This window comes from Odontesthes bonariensis, chromosome 9 (genome assembly GCF_027942865.1).
Source record: "Odontesthes bonariensis isolate fOdoBon6 chromosome 9, fOdoBon6.hap1, whole genome shotgun sequence".
NCBI lineage: Eukaryota > Metazoa > Chordata > Actinopteri > Atheriniformes > Atherinopsidae > Odontesthes > Odontesthes bonariensis.
Window position 1 is genome coordinate 3,301,017 of NC_134514.1, and position 19,421 is coordinate 3,320,437.

A 19,421-nucleotide genomic window follows, 5' to 3' on the forward strand; every position below is an offset into this window, starting at 1 on the left:
TGTGAGCAGCAGACTTTTACAGAATAAAAACCTGTGAGCAACAGACTTTTACAAAATAAAAGCCTGTGAGCAACAGACTTTTACAAAATAAAAACCCGGTTCGAGTCCCATGACGGCCCTGTGCTGCATGTTGTTCCCCCTCTCTCTACCCCCTGCTTCCTGTCTCTCTTAACTTTCCATTAAAAGGCACAAAACCTCAAAAAGTATTTTTTTAAAAAAGCGTTAATAAATCGGTGTTAAACAATTAACGAGTTAACTCGCCCAGCCCTACTTTGTTTGCATAATTTCATGAAAAAATAAGCACAAATGGAGGTTAATGTGTTTTTTTTCCCCATTCACCGAATTGAAGCAACGTTGTTTAAATCGTAGATTCTGTGCGCAAGAACTCAGTGTTTCAGCTTTGTTTTACCAGTCTGGTCTCAATAAAAGGCTTAGTTATCGCACGCCAAGGTCTTTGGCTTGGCTTTTTGTACTTTCACGTGTCTTTTTACGCTACGATTTGAGGAAATGACATCCTGCCCGGCTCTTTTGTCCTAACCCTGACCATTTGAACAGCGTAGGACGTTCACTCAGGACACTTAAATTCCAAAAATGGCATACAAGAGACAAGAAAATCAGGAATAAGTGATCTTCAGGCCGTCGGGCAGCACTGCTTTAAAAACTCAGCAAGACGTTCATCGCGACATCCAGGAATTAGAGTTAAAACTTATCATTTGAAGCAGAAGAAGCTGAGATGCTGAGGCCTTTTACGAGCCTGAGCAGGATGGAGTGGAGTGGAAACTCTCCTTCTTATCGGAGCAGTTCAAAGCCAGGAGCAGCGGTGGGCCACCTGGCACCGTTAATGCTGCAGGAAAATATCTTTTTTTATTTATTTCAGCAACACAAACACATCACAGAAAAAAGTCCGGCTGCTGAACCGAGCCGGAAACGAAAGAACGCGCGCTGAGTCATCCAAAATGGATTCCACAAAATGACATCATTCCAAGTCTAAATGATGTAGGAAGTGTCTGCCGGAGATGGGAGCGCGTGCAGGTGGTCTGCTGCTGCCGTGGGGGGGGGCAGAAAACCTGCAGGTGTGAGGACGGAGGGCAGGAACAGCAGGAAAATGTGTGTTTGGGGAAGTTTTTCAGCTTCTTCTGGTTCCAAGTGAACCAAGAAAAGAGGCCTTCTTACCGCCATCCTCCCCCTGCCCACGCTGCCCCCCCCCTCCTCCTCCTTTCTTTCTTTCTTTCTTTCTTTCTTGCCTTGATGCTTTGCCCCCATTGTTCTCTGGCCTTCACACATACACACACCCCCCACGCACATGCGCGCGCACGCAGGTCCTAAACAATGCGTGAAACCTTGAATGGAGCTCAGCCGCCACGGGGAGAGTTGTAAGCTGCTGACTCTCTCACTCCTTCAGTTTGTCTTTGTCTCTCACCCATCTTCCTCACCCCCGTTAGTTATTAAAATTATTACAAGTTCGCACGCGCATCCGTCACCGTCCCAAGCGCGTCCACGAGGAAATTAACCCCGCGAGAAGACGCTAAAGCCCCCCGAAATGTGGGGATGGCATTTTGGGAAGGAGGAGGGGGTCGTTGCCAGGGGCAACCATAAGGCGAGGTGGAGGGCGTCTTGAGCGCGTCCGCGCGCGGACGCATATGTGTGTTTGAGGCGCGTGCTCGTGGGACCTGCCAAAGCATCCCCGCTGAGCGACCGACCTCTCGCGCCAATTTCATCTTACACCATTGGCTGAGAGGCGCGCGGAGGGATAGAGGAGAGACGCACGCACGCGCGCAAAGGAGCACGAGAGAGAGAGAGAGGGAGGGAAAGAGACCTCCACTCAGACAGAGGGGAGAGAGAGAGAGAGAGAGAGGATGGCTGGTAGGATTTAGCCCGGCAGCGTCCAACACAACAAGCTTATTACCTGCCGCTCCACGCGCCTGGGAACGGATTTTACGCGCACCGAAGGAGGTCTGTTTCTGTCTTTTATTCCTCTTCTTCATCCCTCCGCTGTTTGCACTCATCCTCGCGCTCTCCTTTCCCCTCTCATCTCCCGTAAACACAGCCTTTTATCTGCCGTCTGGGGGCTACAGGTCGCGCGAATGCGTTTAATGGCGATTAGCTGGCGGGTAATTAGCCGCTGAGGGTCAAATTAACCTGGTGGCGGTGGTGGAAGGAGAGGTGAGGCAACCTCTCCGTGCACGAGGGGGTCCTCGTGTTGTTTTTTGTCTCGGTTGGAGGGTCTCCGGTGCGAGCGCGACGGTTGGAGGCGGCGGCGGCGGACAATGAGCGCGGGGCTGTTGTTTGGCGTCGGCAGTTTGGAGGCAACAGGGGAGGCATTTAGGAGAAATGTGGCCGGTTGGTTGGTGATTAAACACCCCGGGTGCCTCAGCGCGCACCGGATCAGACGCGCCGGCTGGCTGCGCCGCGGCGGCGGCTGCTTGGTGCGTTTTTTTGTGCGCCGTTTCTTAATGATATGGAGCAACAGAGGGGCGCACATTACCCCCAAATTAAACCGTGCGTTTCTGTTATTCTGTGTCATATTATGGAGCTGTTGGAATATGAGACACGCAAAGCTGCTCAGGAGATTTCTGTATTTTCCATATTGGGGGCGTCTGTCGCTCTGTTGGTCCAACGGTTAAATCTGCCTCATCTGACGTGTGTGTGTGTGTGTGTGTGTGTGTGTGTATGTGTGTGTGTGTGTGTGTGTGTGTGTGTGTCATCTGTTCATGTGTTTGTGTGTTTTCGGCGCGAGCAGTCTGGAGAATAATAGCAAAAAATCCCAAGTTGTTTATGCGCCTGGGCGGCAATAAAAGCCAAAATATTACACAACGCGCGCGTTAAAAGAGGAATAGAGGAGGAAAAAAAGGGGGGGGGGGGGTAATGTGGGGGTCTGTGCCATTTATTATTATTTTTTTAATAAAGCGCGTGTACACGCGCACGCACATGGCGACAGACAGACAGAATCGCACCGTGCACGTGTGAGATGTAAACGAGGTCAGCGCGCGGAGAAGCAGCAGAATCTGGCTGTTTTTCGCTGTGAGATTGTTGCTTTATTCTGTTATTCCGCTCATTTCTGCTCCATGTGTCGGTGTTTTAATGAACCAGGGGGTCGCGCCGCTTCTTCTGCCCCCACAATGAGCCGCTTGTTGGGCATTTGGCGCTTCGCTTGTTTGGCTGAAAGAGGAACTGAGTCTGTTGTTGTTGTGCTCCAGCCTCCCGTCAGCCCCTTCGCCGCCGCTCCGCCTGATCCCCCCGCCGGATCGACTGATTACCTGATCACGCATCTGTGTTTGGGATGGCCATGTGCACTCTCTGTGCGCGTCTCCGTGGCGTCACGCTCAGACTGTTGAGTCTATTGTTCCTGGTGTAAATGTTATGAAAGAAATACTCCTATAAATCGGCCCATTAAGCCAAATTAATCGTCCCATAAACGTCTCCGTGATGGAAAGCCGCTGTTGTGCGCTGTAAATTATTCCTGGAGTGACCCGGAGTGTCTCAGCACAGCTCTCATTCAAGTCTTCTGCTTCATGTTTTTTGGGATATTTCTCTTATTTCCGCAGGGATTTCTGATTATTTTTACTTTCAAGGTTTGATGGGAAATCTCCTTTTACATCTAAAGCCCCAGCAGATAGTTTTATTGTTCTTTATTTAAGTGTTTGAATGAAAACATGTCGCCATATTAGAGGCTTTTTTTTTTCTGCCCCCAAAATGGAGGGGGAGGAGGCTCTGGGCAGCTCATTAGCAATGCAAATTGGCTTTTTTTTTTTTTTTTTTTTTGAACGGGAGCTCGGGCACCTGCTGTCTCGAGCATGCGCGCGGTAGCTGGATGACTGGCTTGCCTCCTGGATTCCCCCCCCCCCCCCATACCTCCCCATACCTCCCCAACTCTGGCCCGGGAGCGCGCCTCCCTCTCGTGCTCCCTCCTGATGAGACTTGTGTTCTATTTCCACAGCGCGCTCGCGCATGTGGAGCTTTTCCGGATTAATAAATAAATAAATGGACAAGATAAAGCTTCTTTTTTTTTTTTTAGTTGAACATAAAAGATGGGAGACGGGAGGGATCACGTGACAGAAATACGACGCGGTGGTTTATTAGTGAAGGAAACAAAAGAAGGAAGAAGTGAGGGATGGGTCTGAGGTGGCGTTTTTCTTTCCTCTGCCCAAACAGTCAAACAATAGATCACATTTAGCAAAAGGTTAATATCATATTTCAGATGTGACCCATCAAGATTTATCTTTATCTTCATCTTTACTTCTTATCTGCCGGCCTCCACCGACCGCAGGAGTTAAGACTCTCAGAATTAAAAGCCAGGATGAAACATTTATGCCGCGTTTACATAAATGATAGATCGTAGGGTTACAGTAAAGCGTGTCACCGTGTTTGTGACCTCAATTAAGTTGAGAAAAAGGCAACGAGATGCACAGAAACAGAAATACACAGTTCCTGCCTTCATACAGACGTCACACTTTAAAGTTTAAACATATTTAATCTATAAAGAGACCCTTGGAACAGTAGATATTTGCCTTAATCCAGAGATACAGAGAGTCCTAACTGAAGTTTATTTAGCTTCATTTGGTCCAATTGTCTTTTTTTAATGACAGAAATGTGTGTAATTAGTGTTGAAAGAGCTCTTTGTGTCCTTTGAAGAGGACTCAGTTACTCATCAGTAAGTTCGAAAGGAAACCTAAACCTAACAAAGTCATTTTAAGGCCTAAACCTAACCAGGTGGTGTAGGTGAGAAACCCAGCTTACGAGCGAGTGAAAGTGACAGAGTTGTAAAACAAAATAAAGATAGAAAAGTACATGCTCGGTCACGGGTCTCAAAAAGTTGGCAGTAGGAGATAAAACTCCTAAAAGAATCAATTAAGACTTCATAAAAGTACTGATTTAACCTCAACTTAAAAGGGAAAAACAGCGCTTTGAGGGACACGGAGCTTCAGGACTTTGAAACACTGAAAGCTGACAACTTAAAACAGCTCAACGAGTTTAAATAAGTCTGTTTCATGACAGTAAGCACAGGCTCTAATTGTTTAATTATATACCTTGTCTTTATCTCTGAAAGGTGCCAGTGGACACGCCGATGATTTCTACATCATTATGTCCCGTTCTTTGTAAAGTGGAATCAAATTTGATGTTAAATTAAGTAGAGACACTGAAAAATTCGGCTTAACGGTAAAGAATCAGCGTGCACAAACAAAAGCAAGAAGGATGGAGATGGTTTGGAGTGATGGCGGCTGCGTTATTCATGACTGTTACGAGCAGGTTAGTCGTAACTAACCAGAAACAAAACCAGTCAACTGGGTTATATAGCTTGGCCGAGAGTTTATTTATCAGAATTAATGTCGTGTAAACATGTTAGTCCAACTGAAATCCAGAGGTGAGGAGTAGCCAAAAATTGGACTCACGTAAAAGTACTGTTACTTCAGAATAATACGACTCAAGTAAAAGTAAAAAGTATTCATCCAAATAATTACTTGAGTAAGAGTAAAAAAGGTGAAAAAACTACTCAAGTACTGAGTAACTGTTGAGTAACGTCTGATTTATTTGTTAACACAAGCATTCAATCAGACAGACAAAAATACTAAATAATCATCTTTAGGCAAATTAGAGTTCATCCAATTGATCAAATAAATTAAAATTAATTAATTAATTACAAAATAGCTTAAATTAAAATAATCCAGGTAAATTCAAGAACTTCAATAAAAAATAAAAGAGACTTAGGAAATGTTTAAAACATATGTAACCCATATGTAACCTAAAAAACAAACATTCATCTATCCATGGGGGAAAAAACGAGTTTAGGAAACTTACCGCTACATGTTTCCTCAAGTTAGATGTTGAGTTTCTGCTGAAATGTGCGTTTGTTTTGGTTGCCACAGAAGACACATAATGTAGCTGCTGTTTCTCACTCTTTGTAAGGTAAACATGCTTTCAGTATGAGGCCTCGTCTGCGTCTTCATTTCCCACCGTTGGTTCTGACATTTTTCATCTGTTTCTTTCTTTGTTTGCTACGACTGCTAATGCAAAAGCTAACCCGTCCCGCCGCTGAGATCGAGTACGGTCACGTGACCAGACTGCACGGCTGCGTCTGATTGGTGGAACACAGTCAGGTGGTAGAGCCTTTGGCGGAAGTCTCTCTCTCTCTGTCAGAATAAAACATTAAAATGAGGCGTACGCGGGGGGATAAAAATAATGAGGCGTAGAATACCAAAGAGGTAAGAAGAAAAGTAACCAGCTCATTGTAGCCTAATGTAGCGGAGTAAGAGGACAGCTTCTGCTGCACACATCTACTCAAGTAAAAGGAAAAAGTATAGAGATTTAAAACTACTCCTGGAAGTGTGATTTTTTTCAAAAATAGAGCCAGAGGATGGCTGCTACCTATGTTCCCCAGAACATTAAGAACATAAAGTGCAGCTGTAGCACAGCAGTCTGTGCACGTTTACTGCATGAATCTGAAGCATCTTTGTTGGTATTCTGGATCAAACTAATTAACACACAGCAAACTGCATATACAGCCAACATAAAAGTGTTTTTATAGCATGAATAAAACCACTGGAACTCACCAAAAATCACTGAGTCGGCAGGAGATCTGAGCTGGTTTCCCCTCCGGGGATTGTCCTGGGACGTCTGTGGCGTCTTCCTAATGTTGAGTCCGTTCAAAGGTTAGTTTGAGCTGCAGAAAATCAAACGAGGCAGAGAATATGTCTCAGGATATTCAGCCTTATAACTGCTGATAATTATCTGACTTTGCTGTGGTCATACGTTTAAAAAGCATCACAGATCCCGAACCCAGTTCCAGTTTACCTGCATCTGTACGCAGCTGTTGGGATGCTGGGGAGGAAAGTTGCAGAGCGTTTACCCACAATGCATTTCGCTCCTGCCGAGCTGAAATCAGCCGGCCTGAAGCTGATTTCTCTTAACCTCTAAACTCTGTAAACTTTAGCAACATTTGAAACATTTTCAGGTGAGAAAGTAGTCGTTTAGATCCCCAACGTGTTGAAAACCTGCCAAAATACCGGCTGTTTACAATTTTGTTCCCACGAATTCGGCGCTACTAAAGCTAGCCGCAGTGAGCAACGCACTTCCTGTTATTTTTACAAAATAAAATACCCGTTGCCTTTTATCATAGGGAAAGCCATTACCATACAATTGGTGCTTTTGTTTTGAAAACAGGAGTGAACCTACCCTCGTTGTAGCTAGCTTGAAACTGCCGTTTTGACAGGAAATGACGATCGGCGACGTCACGTTACGTTGCATCTTGGGTAGTTTGAGTATGAGTAGTAACCTCATGATGCATACCCAACATTTCGGAGAATCTAGTATGCATCCGGGAGCTTCTCGCTTACTCAAACTCGCTTACTAACTCAAAAAGTTAGTATGAGTAGTAGGAGTAGTATACGGTTTGGAACACAGATCATGGGTTAACTGCCTGACTGCTCGTGGCCTGGCGACCCCGTGCTGAAGGAACATGGTTCTGCAGTGAGTTTATCTCCTCTGCATCCATGAGTCCGTTTAGATCTGAGCGTTTGTTAAAATTCAGAGCCAGTATAACCGATGAAACACGATACTTCATCCCTCTGTGTCATCAACGCAAATTGGCTCGTATCACAAGGTTAATTAACGGAGGAAATGAAGATAAACGAAGGGAGGAAATGAGCAGAAACCCGGGAACACGTAGGTGGACAAAGATCGAAAGACGGAGACGTTGATGCTGAGACGATAAAGGAAGACGAGAGAAGGAGGAGAGTTCAAACAGGGTCATGATGGGGGGGGGGGGGGTAATAGAGGAGGCAAGAATCTGAAGATGGGTGGATGAGTCACAAAGATGGAAGAGAATCTGTAGGAGAGATGGAAGTTAAAGGTGGAGAAGATGTAAAAAGACAAGAAAGGAGACAAAATGGAGGATGAAAAAAGAAGTGAAACAGAATCAATTAGGGAAAAAGGAATGAAAGCAGAGAGAGATGCAGAAAGAAGATGATGGAAGTAAGCGGAACTTAAAGGGAATTTAGTGTAAAAGAAAAATTAAAGGGCAGAAGGCCAAAGAAAAGAAAGAATAGAGAAAAAGGAAGACGATGGGAAGACAGCGGAGGACTAAATTGTTCAGAAAGTAAATGAATAAGAGCAAAAGGTTTGGGTTCAGAGGAGGAGGAGAGTTCAAAGAGGGTCATAGAGGAGGAAAGAGTGAAGAAAAGAAGATGGAAGAGAATCTGTAGGAGAGATGGAAGTTAAAGGTGGAGAAGAGACAAAATGGAGGATGAAAAAAGAAGTGAAACAGAATCATTTAAGGAAAAAGGAATGAAAGCAGAGAGAGATGCAGGAAGAAGATGATGGAAGTAAGCGGAACTTAAAGGAAAATTAAAGGGCAGAATGACAAAGAAAAGAAAGAATAGAGACAAAGGAGGACTAAAACGTTCAGAATCAAATCAAATCAAATTTATTTGTAGCACATTTCATGTACAAAACAGTTCAAAGTGCTTCACATAAAATAAAAGCATTGCAGCAGGGAGTGGAAGAAGCATTAAAAATACATAAAAGAACGTAAAGAGAAACAAATAAAAATCATTTAAATGAATTTAAAAACCAGCAACAGTCCAGATAAGTTCAAAGATATCGTGCAGATTTCATGCATAGAGGAGGAGGCCATGTGTTCGTTAGCACGTGTTCGTTAGCACGGCGCGTAAAAGCGGGGAGGAAAATGGTTGTGGAGGCGGCGAACATGGCGTCCGCTGTGGGAGGACAAGGAGGAAAGTGTTCGGCGTGGCGAGGTGTTTTCTATGAGCGTCACATGTGGATCATGTGCTTCTTTTAGATCCAGCGAGACGCAGAAAAGCAGCGTGTTGAAGCCATTCACCTCACCCCCCGAGCAGGTTCATCTGTGCACTCAGGAATGTGAAGTTTCTCACTTTCCTGTGGAAGAAAAGCTGCTCAGCTCAGTTATTAAAGGCCCAAACTGCAGCCCCAGTCCATTCTCAGCTTCTTTTCAGCGTCAGAAGGAACTCTTCTGCTGTGGTTTTCATCACATATACGTTACCGCTCTGTAGTGAAAGGATGGTTAATGACACAGATGCGTTAGCTAAGCGCTTCCACAGCCTGTGACGCTCACTCTGATGGATTATGCAGCTCCAGTTGGTTCTCACACTGCAGGGAAACGGATGAAACCAGCGCTAATGTTAATGTGACACTGGCCCAAAACAAATGGCATCTTCACTTGTTGTTGCACAGATAAGAGCTATTTAAGATGAAGATACAGTCCAAGTGAGTCTCTCTAAATCAGAGATACTCACTATTTTTTCCACAAGAGCCACATTGGCAGCAAAATCAAGGGAAGAGCCACTTTTACCACAACATACTAAAGTCCCCTTTTGCAAATATGCATTTCTACATATAAAACATCCCACAAAGAAAGAAACGACACAGCCAATACATTTTCAATTCAGACCACATTCACCTTAATACTGGGATGAGCGGAAGCTGGCGTGCATGTGCTCGACTTTCTTCATGTTGTATTTGTAGTTTGTTGTTGTAATCATAGTGAGACATTCAGGATGAGCATGGTTTTTGTGCTGGTTTTTGCTCTTTTTTAATTAAAACTGATCCATGGTGCCTGCATCTCGCACTGGCTAAAGGAGCTAGCGTGTGCTGGCTAATGGAGCTAGCGTGCGCTGGCTAAAGGAGCTAACGTGCACTGGCTAATGGAGCTAGGGTGCGCTGGCTAAAGGAGCTAGCGTGCGCTGGCTAATGGAGCTAGCGTGCGCTGGCTAAAGGAGCTAACGTGCACTGGCTAATGGAGCTAGCGTGTGCTGGCTAAAGGAGCTAACGTGCACTGGCTAATGGAGCTAGCGTGCGCTGGCTAATGGAGCTAGGGTGCGCTGGCTAAAGGAGCTAGCGTGTGCTGGCTAAAGGAGCTAACGTGCACTGGCTAATGGAGCTAGCATGCGCTGGCTAAAGGAGCTAACGTGCACTGGCTAAAGGAGCTAACGTGCACTGGCTAATGGAGCTAGGGTGCGCTGGCTAAAGGAGCTAGCGTGCGCTGCGGTCAAGTGTAATACACCTAGCAGCATTTCCGGTGCTAGAGAACTACAAAGATGTCCGCTATCGACGAACATCCAGTCTTCAATACAACTCAATGGGATTTACAAAATGTCAAATAAAACACGACAGAAGCAACTTTTCGCTACGAAATTTGATATGGATTACCAGTGCACACCAGTAACCACTCCGGTGAGTTGATGATTTTGAAAACGGACGTTTATGGTGCTTTTACGGACCTTTTAGGACATGCACATGACTTGCCGTTCTGAAGCAGGTTGAGAAGAATCAAAATTAGGCAAATACCGGAGACAGCAGTAAACATCCAAAAAGCGGTGAGGGGGGTTCTAAAACATTGCTGACGACTCAGAAAAGAGGCTTAATGTTGAAAATACAGGAATTCCCCTTTAATGGATAGGAAAGTTCAGAGAGACAGGAAGCAGGGGGCAGAGAGAGGGGGAACGACACGCAGCACAGGGCCGTCTGATGTGGTTTTATTATTGTAAAAGTCTGTTGCTCACAGGCTTTTATTTTGTAAAAGTCTGTTGCTGACAGGCTTTTATTTTGTAAAAGTCTGTTTCTCACAGGCTTTTATTTTGTAAAAGTCTGTTGCTGACAGGCTTTTATTTTGTAAAAGTCTGTTTCTCACAGGCTTTTATTTTGTAAAAGTCTGTTGCTGTCTGCTGTGGAACAGGAAAAGAAAGTAATCGGCGGATCCACCAAACATGGAGAAGGGTACGGAACTTTTACTCGGCCATTTTCATGTTAAAGTTCTTCCAGACGGCGGAGTCGACAGAACCAAAGTCATCTGTAAACACTGCCAAGTTGAATTGTCTTCTCAGCGTAGTAGTTCCAGTCTAAAATATCACTTAAAGGCAAAACACACAACTGATAGCAGCAAGTCATTCAAGGAAACAGACAGTGGAGCGAGGCTTCTACATAAAAACTACAGAAAGATGCTGATGTTAAAAGTGTGTTTGCACAACAAATGTTATGGCACTTTCATTCATAAGCCAGCACATTTAAAATAAAGCTATACACTACTTTTGGATTCATTTTTGGATTTTGCGTACAAATGCGATTAATCGTGATTAATCAGGGAAATCATGTGATTAATTAGATTAAACATTTTAATCATTGCCCAGCCCTGATTGTTTTTAAATGCTTTAAATGTTAAAATAAATGCATTTATCTCTTCTTTCTTGTTCCTTCCTTCATACAGACATCACACTTTAAAGTTTAAACATATTTAATCTATAAAGAGACCCTTGGAACAGTAGATATTTGCATTCATACAGAGATACACACTAATTCAGAGTCCTAACTGAAGTTTATTTAGCTTAATTTGGTCCAATTGTCTTTTTTTAATGACAGAAATGTGTGTAATTAGTGTTGAAAGAGCTCTTTGTGTCCTTTGAAGAGGACTCAGTTACTCATCAGTAAGTTCGAAAGGAAACCTAAACCTAACAAAGTCATTTTAATGCCTAAACCTAACCAGGTGGTGTAGGTGAGAAACCCGGCTTACGAGCGAGTGAAAGTGACAGAGTTGTAAAACAAAATAAAGATAGAAAAGTACATGCTCGGTCACGGGTCTCAAAAAGTTGGCAGTAGGAGATAAAACTCCTAAAAGAATCAATTAATACTTCATAAAAGTACCGATTTAACCTCAACTTAAAAGGGAAAAACAGCGCTTTGAGGGACACGGAGCTTCAGGACTTTGAAACACTGACAGCTGACAGCACTGGAAAAAATAACCCTCCAAAAATAAGTAAAAAAACAACAAATAAAAGACGTTTTTGCTTGAAATAAGCAAAAAATCTGCCAATGGAACTAGTGAAAATCGGCTTGTCAAGATTTCATGAAATAAAATGTGATATTTAGGACTTTTGAGTTAAAAGTGATCTTGAAATTAGCTTAAAAACCTCTTCAAATGTCAAAAAAAGCTCTAATTGTTTAATTATATACCTCGTCTTTATCTCTGAAAGGTGCCAGTGGACACGCCGATGATTTCTACATCATTATGTCCCGTTCTTTGTAAAGTGGAATCAAATTTGATGTTGAACTTCTTAAATTAAGTGAAAAAATTTGGCTTAAAAGTAAAGAATCAGCGTGCACGACCTGTATCTCACGTCCTTCGTAATGAAGTCGAATGAAGTTTGATCAGCAGGTTGGAGAAGAGATAAATATTTGAAGTAGTCGCCTGATTTTTTTTCCTGAAAGGAACAATGATTTAACCAAAAGATTAACAGATGAGTAACAGTGTGCTGCACCTCTCCAGCTTAAGTGTTTGCTCACTGAGGAGCAAATACAGTCGGGAAGATCGCGAATTTAAAAAAAGCTGCACCGCAGAAATGAGCAGATTATTGGACCAGAATCTAAAAATGAAAAAAATAAATAAATAAAACTCTGCTGGAAAGACTTAAGAGATAACATCAAATCAGTATTAAGCTACACGGACAGATAGGCATGGATAAAATATTTAGCTGGCTTTCCAAATCGGCCTTTTTCCCCGCCGCTCGGCCCGGTTTGTGTGCGTGTGTTTGTGTGTCTTCCTCCTCAAATCCTAACCGGCATGCCTGTTCGCCGAGGAAAACAGGGTCAGGCCGGAGAAAAAAAAAGCGAGAACGAGCACATGATGGGCAGATAAAGGCTTGTCTGTGTCTGAGGGAGAAGAGAGTGAGGAGGATGAGAGGAGGAGGAGGAGGAGGAGGGCGGCGTGATGAAGGGGCCTCTGTGTTGGAGAAGGGAGTTGTGGCTCTGTAGAAGGCTCCCATGGCGGACAGAAACAAGGCATTTAGTCTGCGAGTTGGCCTCTGTAACGCCATAATAGGCTCTTATAATGATGCCAGGATGGACGGGGGCGGAGAGAAAAAAGAAAAAAAGAAAATGTCCCTTTAAACTGGGGGCTTTTTGTGGGGAGATGCCTGAAGTATGAAGGAGGTGGAGGAACTGGTGGATGATTGGTAGGAACAAGAGAAACGCTGGTTAGGGTGAGAGTTCAGGCGTGAAGCTCGATATGAAAGTCTGAACCGGTTCAAACTGAAGTTTTACGTAAAGGAGGAAGGTTCATAACCCATGTGGGACTATTCCTCTTTGACTTCTTGTTTTCAGGCACCTTTTGTTTAGATTTAGGCAACGAAACTGCTCGGTTAGGTTTGGGAAATGATCATGGTTTGGATTAAAAGAGGCTCACTGTAACCAGCTTCTCCTTCACTTTGAAGCGATTTTACGTAATCTTTACATAACATTACGTAATCTGGGTAACTTTCTTTTAATGAGGTCATATATCTGTGATATATAAACGGATTGTTCAATAACCGACTAATTAGTACAGTATATAAACAAGCTTTAGTGGGATAAAAGGTGGATTATCTGACATTTTAACCTAGATTACAACACTTCCAAACAAATTTTGCGGCATCTGTCAGTTCAAACCTGTTGAGAATGTTAAAAAAAAAAAAAGTATAGTGATTTAAAACTACTCCTAGAAGTATATTTTTTTCAAAAACTTACTCAAGTTAATGTAACTCGTTGCTACCCACCTCTGGGTGGGACATCGTTAAAGGCAAGCTAACTGTTGAAGCTTTAATGAGCAAATAAATCTTAAATTTCCGTCTCCAGACATAAGCTCGAAGTCCAATTTCAGACGAAATGACCTCAACAACAACTTTATGGGTTCTTCTTTTCCTCAACATCAAATCTTATTAAATTCATTGTTAGTATTTGAATCTTCCTGCAGGACAGACGAGCCATGAGCATCTGCCTCAGTAGCGCATGAACATGTCTAACTGCAGAACGCTGCCTGCAGTGTGTGTAACAGTGAGATAATGTTAGAAATAAGGAAACTGTGGAGCTTTTTCCTCTCCGTTGCCCACAGCAGTTTAAGCTGTTGTCAGATTTTGCTGCAGCTTGACTCATAACTCAACTGCAACACGAACCTATAATTACTAAATAGTTGAGGTCATTTTCGTGCTTTAAGTTCTAGGAAAACAATACAGTTGGAGATTTGAGAGGATAATGAACTGTTATTAGGACTTTCGACGAGATTCAGTTCTGAAAAGCAGATTTTTTTTTCATTGACCAGTTTCCGCTGTAAACCAAAGTCCTAGTTCACCCATTTGGAGAAATATTTCCTTTTCCACTCAGTTATGGGTTTGTTTCTTGAGTCTTTCTGTCCGGTCTTAACAGAGTAGGAGGGCTCATTGGTGCAGACGCCAACGCAGTTTTTAGATTTTAGTTTTCTGACGGCTTTAAACAGAGCGGTGACCACATGTTGACCTTTATGGGAGGTCTGGTACAACTGGACGATGACTGTGGATCCCCGCTGGCAGTTTTATTGATGCATCACATTTTTTTCTTAATGTTTAACTTGAGTTTAATTGTGTCACCAACGTTTGTGCTTGAGCAAACTTTCCTGCAGCCTTTCCCCCCTTTTCCTTGTATTTTCTGCCCTTATTTCGGCTCCAACATTAGGAGCGCTAATGAAGCTAAAAAGTAGGGCTGGGCGAGTTAACTCGTTATTATCGCGTTAACTCGTGAATTGTTTAATGCATTTTTGGGGCTTTTGTGCCTTTAATGGATAGGAAAGTTCAAAGAGACAGGAAGCAGGGGGCAGAGAGAGGGGGAACGACATGCAGCACAGGGCCGTCCGATGCGGGACTCGAACCGGGTTTTTATTTTGGCTTTTATTTTGTAAAAGTCTGTTTCTCACAGGCTTTTATTTTGTAAAAGTCTGCTGCTGTCTGCTGTGGAACAGGAAAAGAAAGTAATCGGCGGATCCACCAAACATGGAGAAGGGTACGGAACTTTTACTCGGCCATTTTCATTTTAAAGTTCTTCCAGACGGCGGAGTCGACAGAACCAAAGTCATCTGTAAACACTGCCAAGTTGAATTGTCTTCTCAGCGTAGTAGTTCCAGTCTAAAATATCACTTAAAGGCAAAACACACAACTGATAGCAGCAAGTCATTCAAGGAAGCAGACAGTGGAGCGAGGCTTCTACATAAAAACTACAGAAAGATGCTGATGTTAAAAGTGTGTTTGCGCAACAAATGTTATGGCACTTTCATTCATATGGTAGTACATTTAAAATAAAACCAAATGCTAAAAGCTATACACTACTTTTGGATTCATTTTTGGATTCTGTGTACAAATGCGATTAATCGTGATTAATCAGGGAAATCATGTGATTAATTAGATTAAACATTTTAATCGTTGCCCAGGCCTACTAAAAAGGCACCGAAACAGCAGGGATCATAAGTTTCCAAAGACTCAGATCAGTGATGTACTGTTGTTCTCACATGCAACAGATGATTAATTACAGAGTTAATCGGATATTCAGCTATGAAACTGTCTGAGACAAAGTGTTGCTTCTTTAAGTTTGTCGGAAGGAAAGCTTTTAGCATTCTGCTTTTAGTTCATAAGAGACCGCAAAACAAAGATTTTTGCCGACTTGTTTCCGTCTCAGATGGCCATGAAATTAGTTAGCCGCGGGCTAGCAGCCATTCACTCAGCCCTGGGCCAGGTCCCGGCTACCGGCGGCTGTTTGTCCACATGGGATTGGATCGTGTCTCCCCCCCCCCACTTCCTCGGGCCTGGCTGAGTCCCAGAGGCTAGCTGCTCGTTCTGGGCCCAGTCCTGGCGGCTCGCGCTGGGCCGCTCAGCCGGGGCCGCCAGCCCCTGACTAACATGTCCTGGAAGCTTCATCAGTTCCTCACAGAACATTGTTCAGACTGGCTCCTCCAGTAGCACAGATCAATGATTTCTCTCCTGATATTTCTTGTGACAGATAAAAAACATCTTATGGACATGCTAACGAGGTTAAAGACCTGAGGGACTTTTACCATCCCTGTAATCAGTCACATTTCCTTGTTCTGCCTTCCATAAAGATAAACCGGATTGATCTTGTTGTCTCGGTTGAATTGTAGACTTTGGACTTCTTGGCTCTTCCATATATATCATTTTCCTTATTGTGCTTGTTGCAGATCTGCAGTTTCTCTTTAAATATTGTATAAAAACTAGGGCTGGGCGATGATTAAAATGTTTAATCTAATTAATCGCATGATTTCCCTGATTATCACGATTAATCGCATTTGTACGCAGAATCCAAAAATGAATCCAAAAGTAGCGTATAGCTTTTAGCATTTAGCTTTATTTTAAATGTGCTGCCATATGAATGAAAGTGCCATAACATTTGTTGTGCAAACACACTTTTAACATCAGCATCTTTCTGTAGTTTTTATGTAGAAGCCTCGCTCCACTGTCTGTTTCCTTGAATGACTTGCTGCTATCAGTTGTGTGTTTTGCCTTTAAGTGATATTTTAGACTGGAACTACTACGCTGAGAAGACAATTCAACTTGGCAGTGTTTACAGATGACTTTGGTTCTGTCGACTCCGCCGTCTGGAAGAACTTTAACATGAAAATGGCCGAGTAAAAGTTCCGTACCCTTCTCCATGTTTGGTGGATCCAAAGATTACTTTCTTTTCCTGTTCCACAGCAGACAGCAGCAGACTTTTACAATAATTAAATAAATAATAAAACTGCAGCTGGCCCCGGTTCGAGTCCCGCATCGGACGGCCCTGTGCTGCGTGTCGTTCCCCCTCTCTCTGCCCCTGCTTCCTGTCTCTCTGAACTTTCCCATCCATTAAAGGCACAAAAGCCCCAAAAAATTTATACATATTTTTTTAAAATAAATAAATAAAATAAAACCTGATAATTAACGAGTTAACGTGATAATAACGAGTTAACTCGCCCAGCCCTAATTATTTTTTATCAAGAACTTTTCCTTCATTCAAAGATGATCTAAAGATGAAGAGAGGGTGCGTTCCGATAGCAGCCATTCTGCCACTGAGAAGTAAACCAGCCAACAGGTCATACCTGTGCCAGGTGAACGCCGGTCCCAGCGTGGACGCCTGTTCTGCTGCTTCTGGCTTCACAACCGAGGACACAGAGCACATTACACAGAGTGCTTTTTACTTTGAATTATACAGAAGCCATTTAGAGTCCCGGCCATCTGGCCCAGTGGCTCCAGATGAAGAGAATAGTTCAGCATCTACACAAAAAACTTCAGAAGTGTTACTTCAAACAAGCCCTTAACTGACCTGAGCACAGCCTGCCGGGATGAATGAGCACGTTAAGCTTCCTTTTTGGGGGAAACTTAGTGCAAACGGATCAGATGAAGGACTTTATGGAAGGAAAATGTTGTTGACTGATATCAAACCTGGTTCTGCACTGGAAAAAATCTAAATCTTACCAAATATATTTGTCTCAATGAGTATTTCATTACACTTAATATAAGACACAATTACCTAACAAGTACCATTTCAGCCAGATATAGGGACTTGTTTTAATACAATACATCTGGAATATCTTGTTAAGTGAAAAAGTGTTGGAAACATCTTGTTTTGAGTCATATTTCACATGATTAAAGCTTTTTTTTTTCATTTGAAGAGGTTTTTAAGCTAATTTCAAGATCACTTTTAAATCAAAAGTCCTAAATATCACATTTTATTTCAAGAAATCTTGACAAGCCGATTTTCACTAGTTCCATTGGCAGATTTTTTTTGCTTATTTCAAGTAAAAAAGTCTTTTATTTGTTGTTTTTTTACTTATTTTTGGAGGGGCATTTTTTCCAGTGCAGAACTCACCACACTGGAAAAAATCAAAGTCTTACCAAGTATATTTGTCTCATTTCTCGTCAAAATATCTCATTACACTTAATATAAGACACAATTGCCTAACAAGCACCATTTCAGCCAGATATAGGGACTTGTTTGAAGACAATACATCTGGAATATCTTGTTAAATGAAAAAGTCTTGAAAACAAATTGTTTTGAGTCACATATAATATGAAACAAGCTTTTTTTTTTCATTTGAAGAGGTTTTTAAGCTAATTTCAAGATCACTTTTAACTCAAAAGTCCTAAATATCACATTTTATTTCAAGAAATCTTGACAAGCCGATTTTCACTAGTTCCATTGGCAGATTTTTTTGCTTATTTCAAGCAAAAACGTCTTTTATTTGTTGTTTTTCTTACTTATTTTTGGAGGGGCATTTTTTCCAGTGTGAAACGGCAGAAAATAAACAAACTCTGGTGTTTAATGGTTCCAGCTGCAGTCAGGACTGATGAGATGTAAAGATCTGAGGATGAAATGTGGGAAGTAAGGCCCTCCTCTGAGCTCGTTCCCCACGCCGTTTCCTCCTCGTGTGAACCTTTGTGAGACCGTGGCGTGCCGCTTCTCCTGATCCTCCCGACGGATTTAACACGCCTGAACCGAGTGTCGTGGAGTTCGAGACGTTATTGCTCCCTGCAGAGAAATCCTCTTTGCTCTTGAACCGTGTCTCTCTGAGGTCAGAGGTCAGACAGTTCGCTGGCGGCGGTCGTCTGCCGGTGAATTGTTTCCGGGAACATTACGTCATCCAGCCTGTGAGCCTTTTTTAAAGGCACAATCTGCGATTTAAACAGAGATGGGGACTCAAGTCACTGTGACTTGGACTCAAGTCGCTGTTTTGATGACTTGTGACTTGACAAAAAATAAAAGACTTGAGACTCGACTCGGACTTGGAAGTTAAAGACTCGGCACTTGACTTGACTTGAGACACGATGACTTGAATGACTTGAGTGTTAAGCATCTAGCATAACTTCCAACTTTGTTCGTCATCTGAAGATCCATTCTGACCAGTAAGTGCTCGTCAAATTAGCTAATATTATCCTGTTAGCCTAGCCGGTAGTTAGCTAACGTTAGCTTGATATGATACGGGGTGGACAGGTTGGACACATTGGCCAATGATGGTTACTGACAGTTACTTATATCTTTGTGTTTTCACTTTATTAAGATCAGATTCTGCAGGTAAAACTGCAATAATAAGGTGAGCTGACTTGATTTGACCAAGATAAAATTACTTGGGACTTGCACATGTGTGACTTGGTCCCATCTCTGGATTTAAATGACACCTTTGTTCTACGATGTGGGGCAACTGGTGGTCCAAGCCAGGTTGGGTCGTCTCTGATCGTGTGGACTTACCTTCCTGAAGCCTCGCCATCGTTTACTCACAGTCAGAGAAAGCACATGGAAGTCTCAGTTCCTGCATATTCGTTGCAGCTGTGAAGTGCAACAGGAAAGACTTCTCAGGGAACGGTGCAGACGATGGGAACGCCGTCGGTTCTGCAGATATGTGGTCGTACAGAAACAGCATCGGACTGGTTTAAACGTTCCCATGAATGCTGGTTTTATTATGATTAAAGCTGTGAAACGTTGAAAATGCTCTGAGATAATGAAAATAATCAAACCTAAAAGCACCGCAGAGCATCTTTAAGCATCACATTTGTCTTCTTCTTTGATTCTCGGCCTCACTTCCTGCTTGATTTTGCACTTCCTTTGCTTCACCAGCTCCCAGTTCCAGATTA

The 19,421-nt window shown here is 42.9% G+C and overlaps 1 protein-coding gene across 1 annotated transcript in view; it reads left to right on the top strand.

Moving 5' to 3' along the window:
* The first annotated feature begins 1,747 nt into the window (after positions 1-1,747).
* LOC142387978 (uncharacterized) overlaps positions 1,748-19,421 on the top strand; it is a 56,783-nt gene continuing 39,109 nt past the window's right edge. Inside the window, exon 1 of the mRNA XM_075472776.1 lies at positions 1,748-1,953. The gene's annotated coding sequence lies outside the window, so the exon portion shown is untranslated. The remainder of the gene's footprint in view (positions 1,954-19,421) is intronic.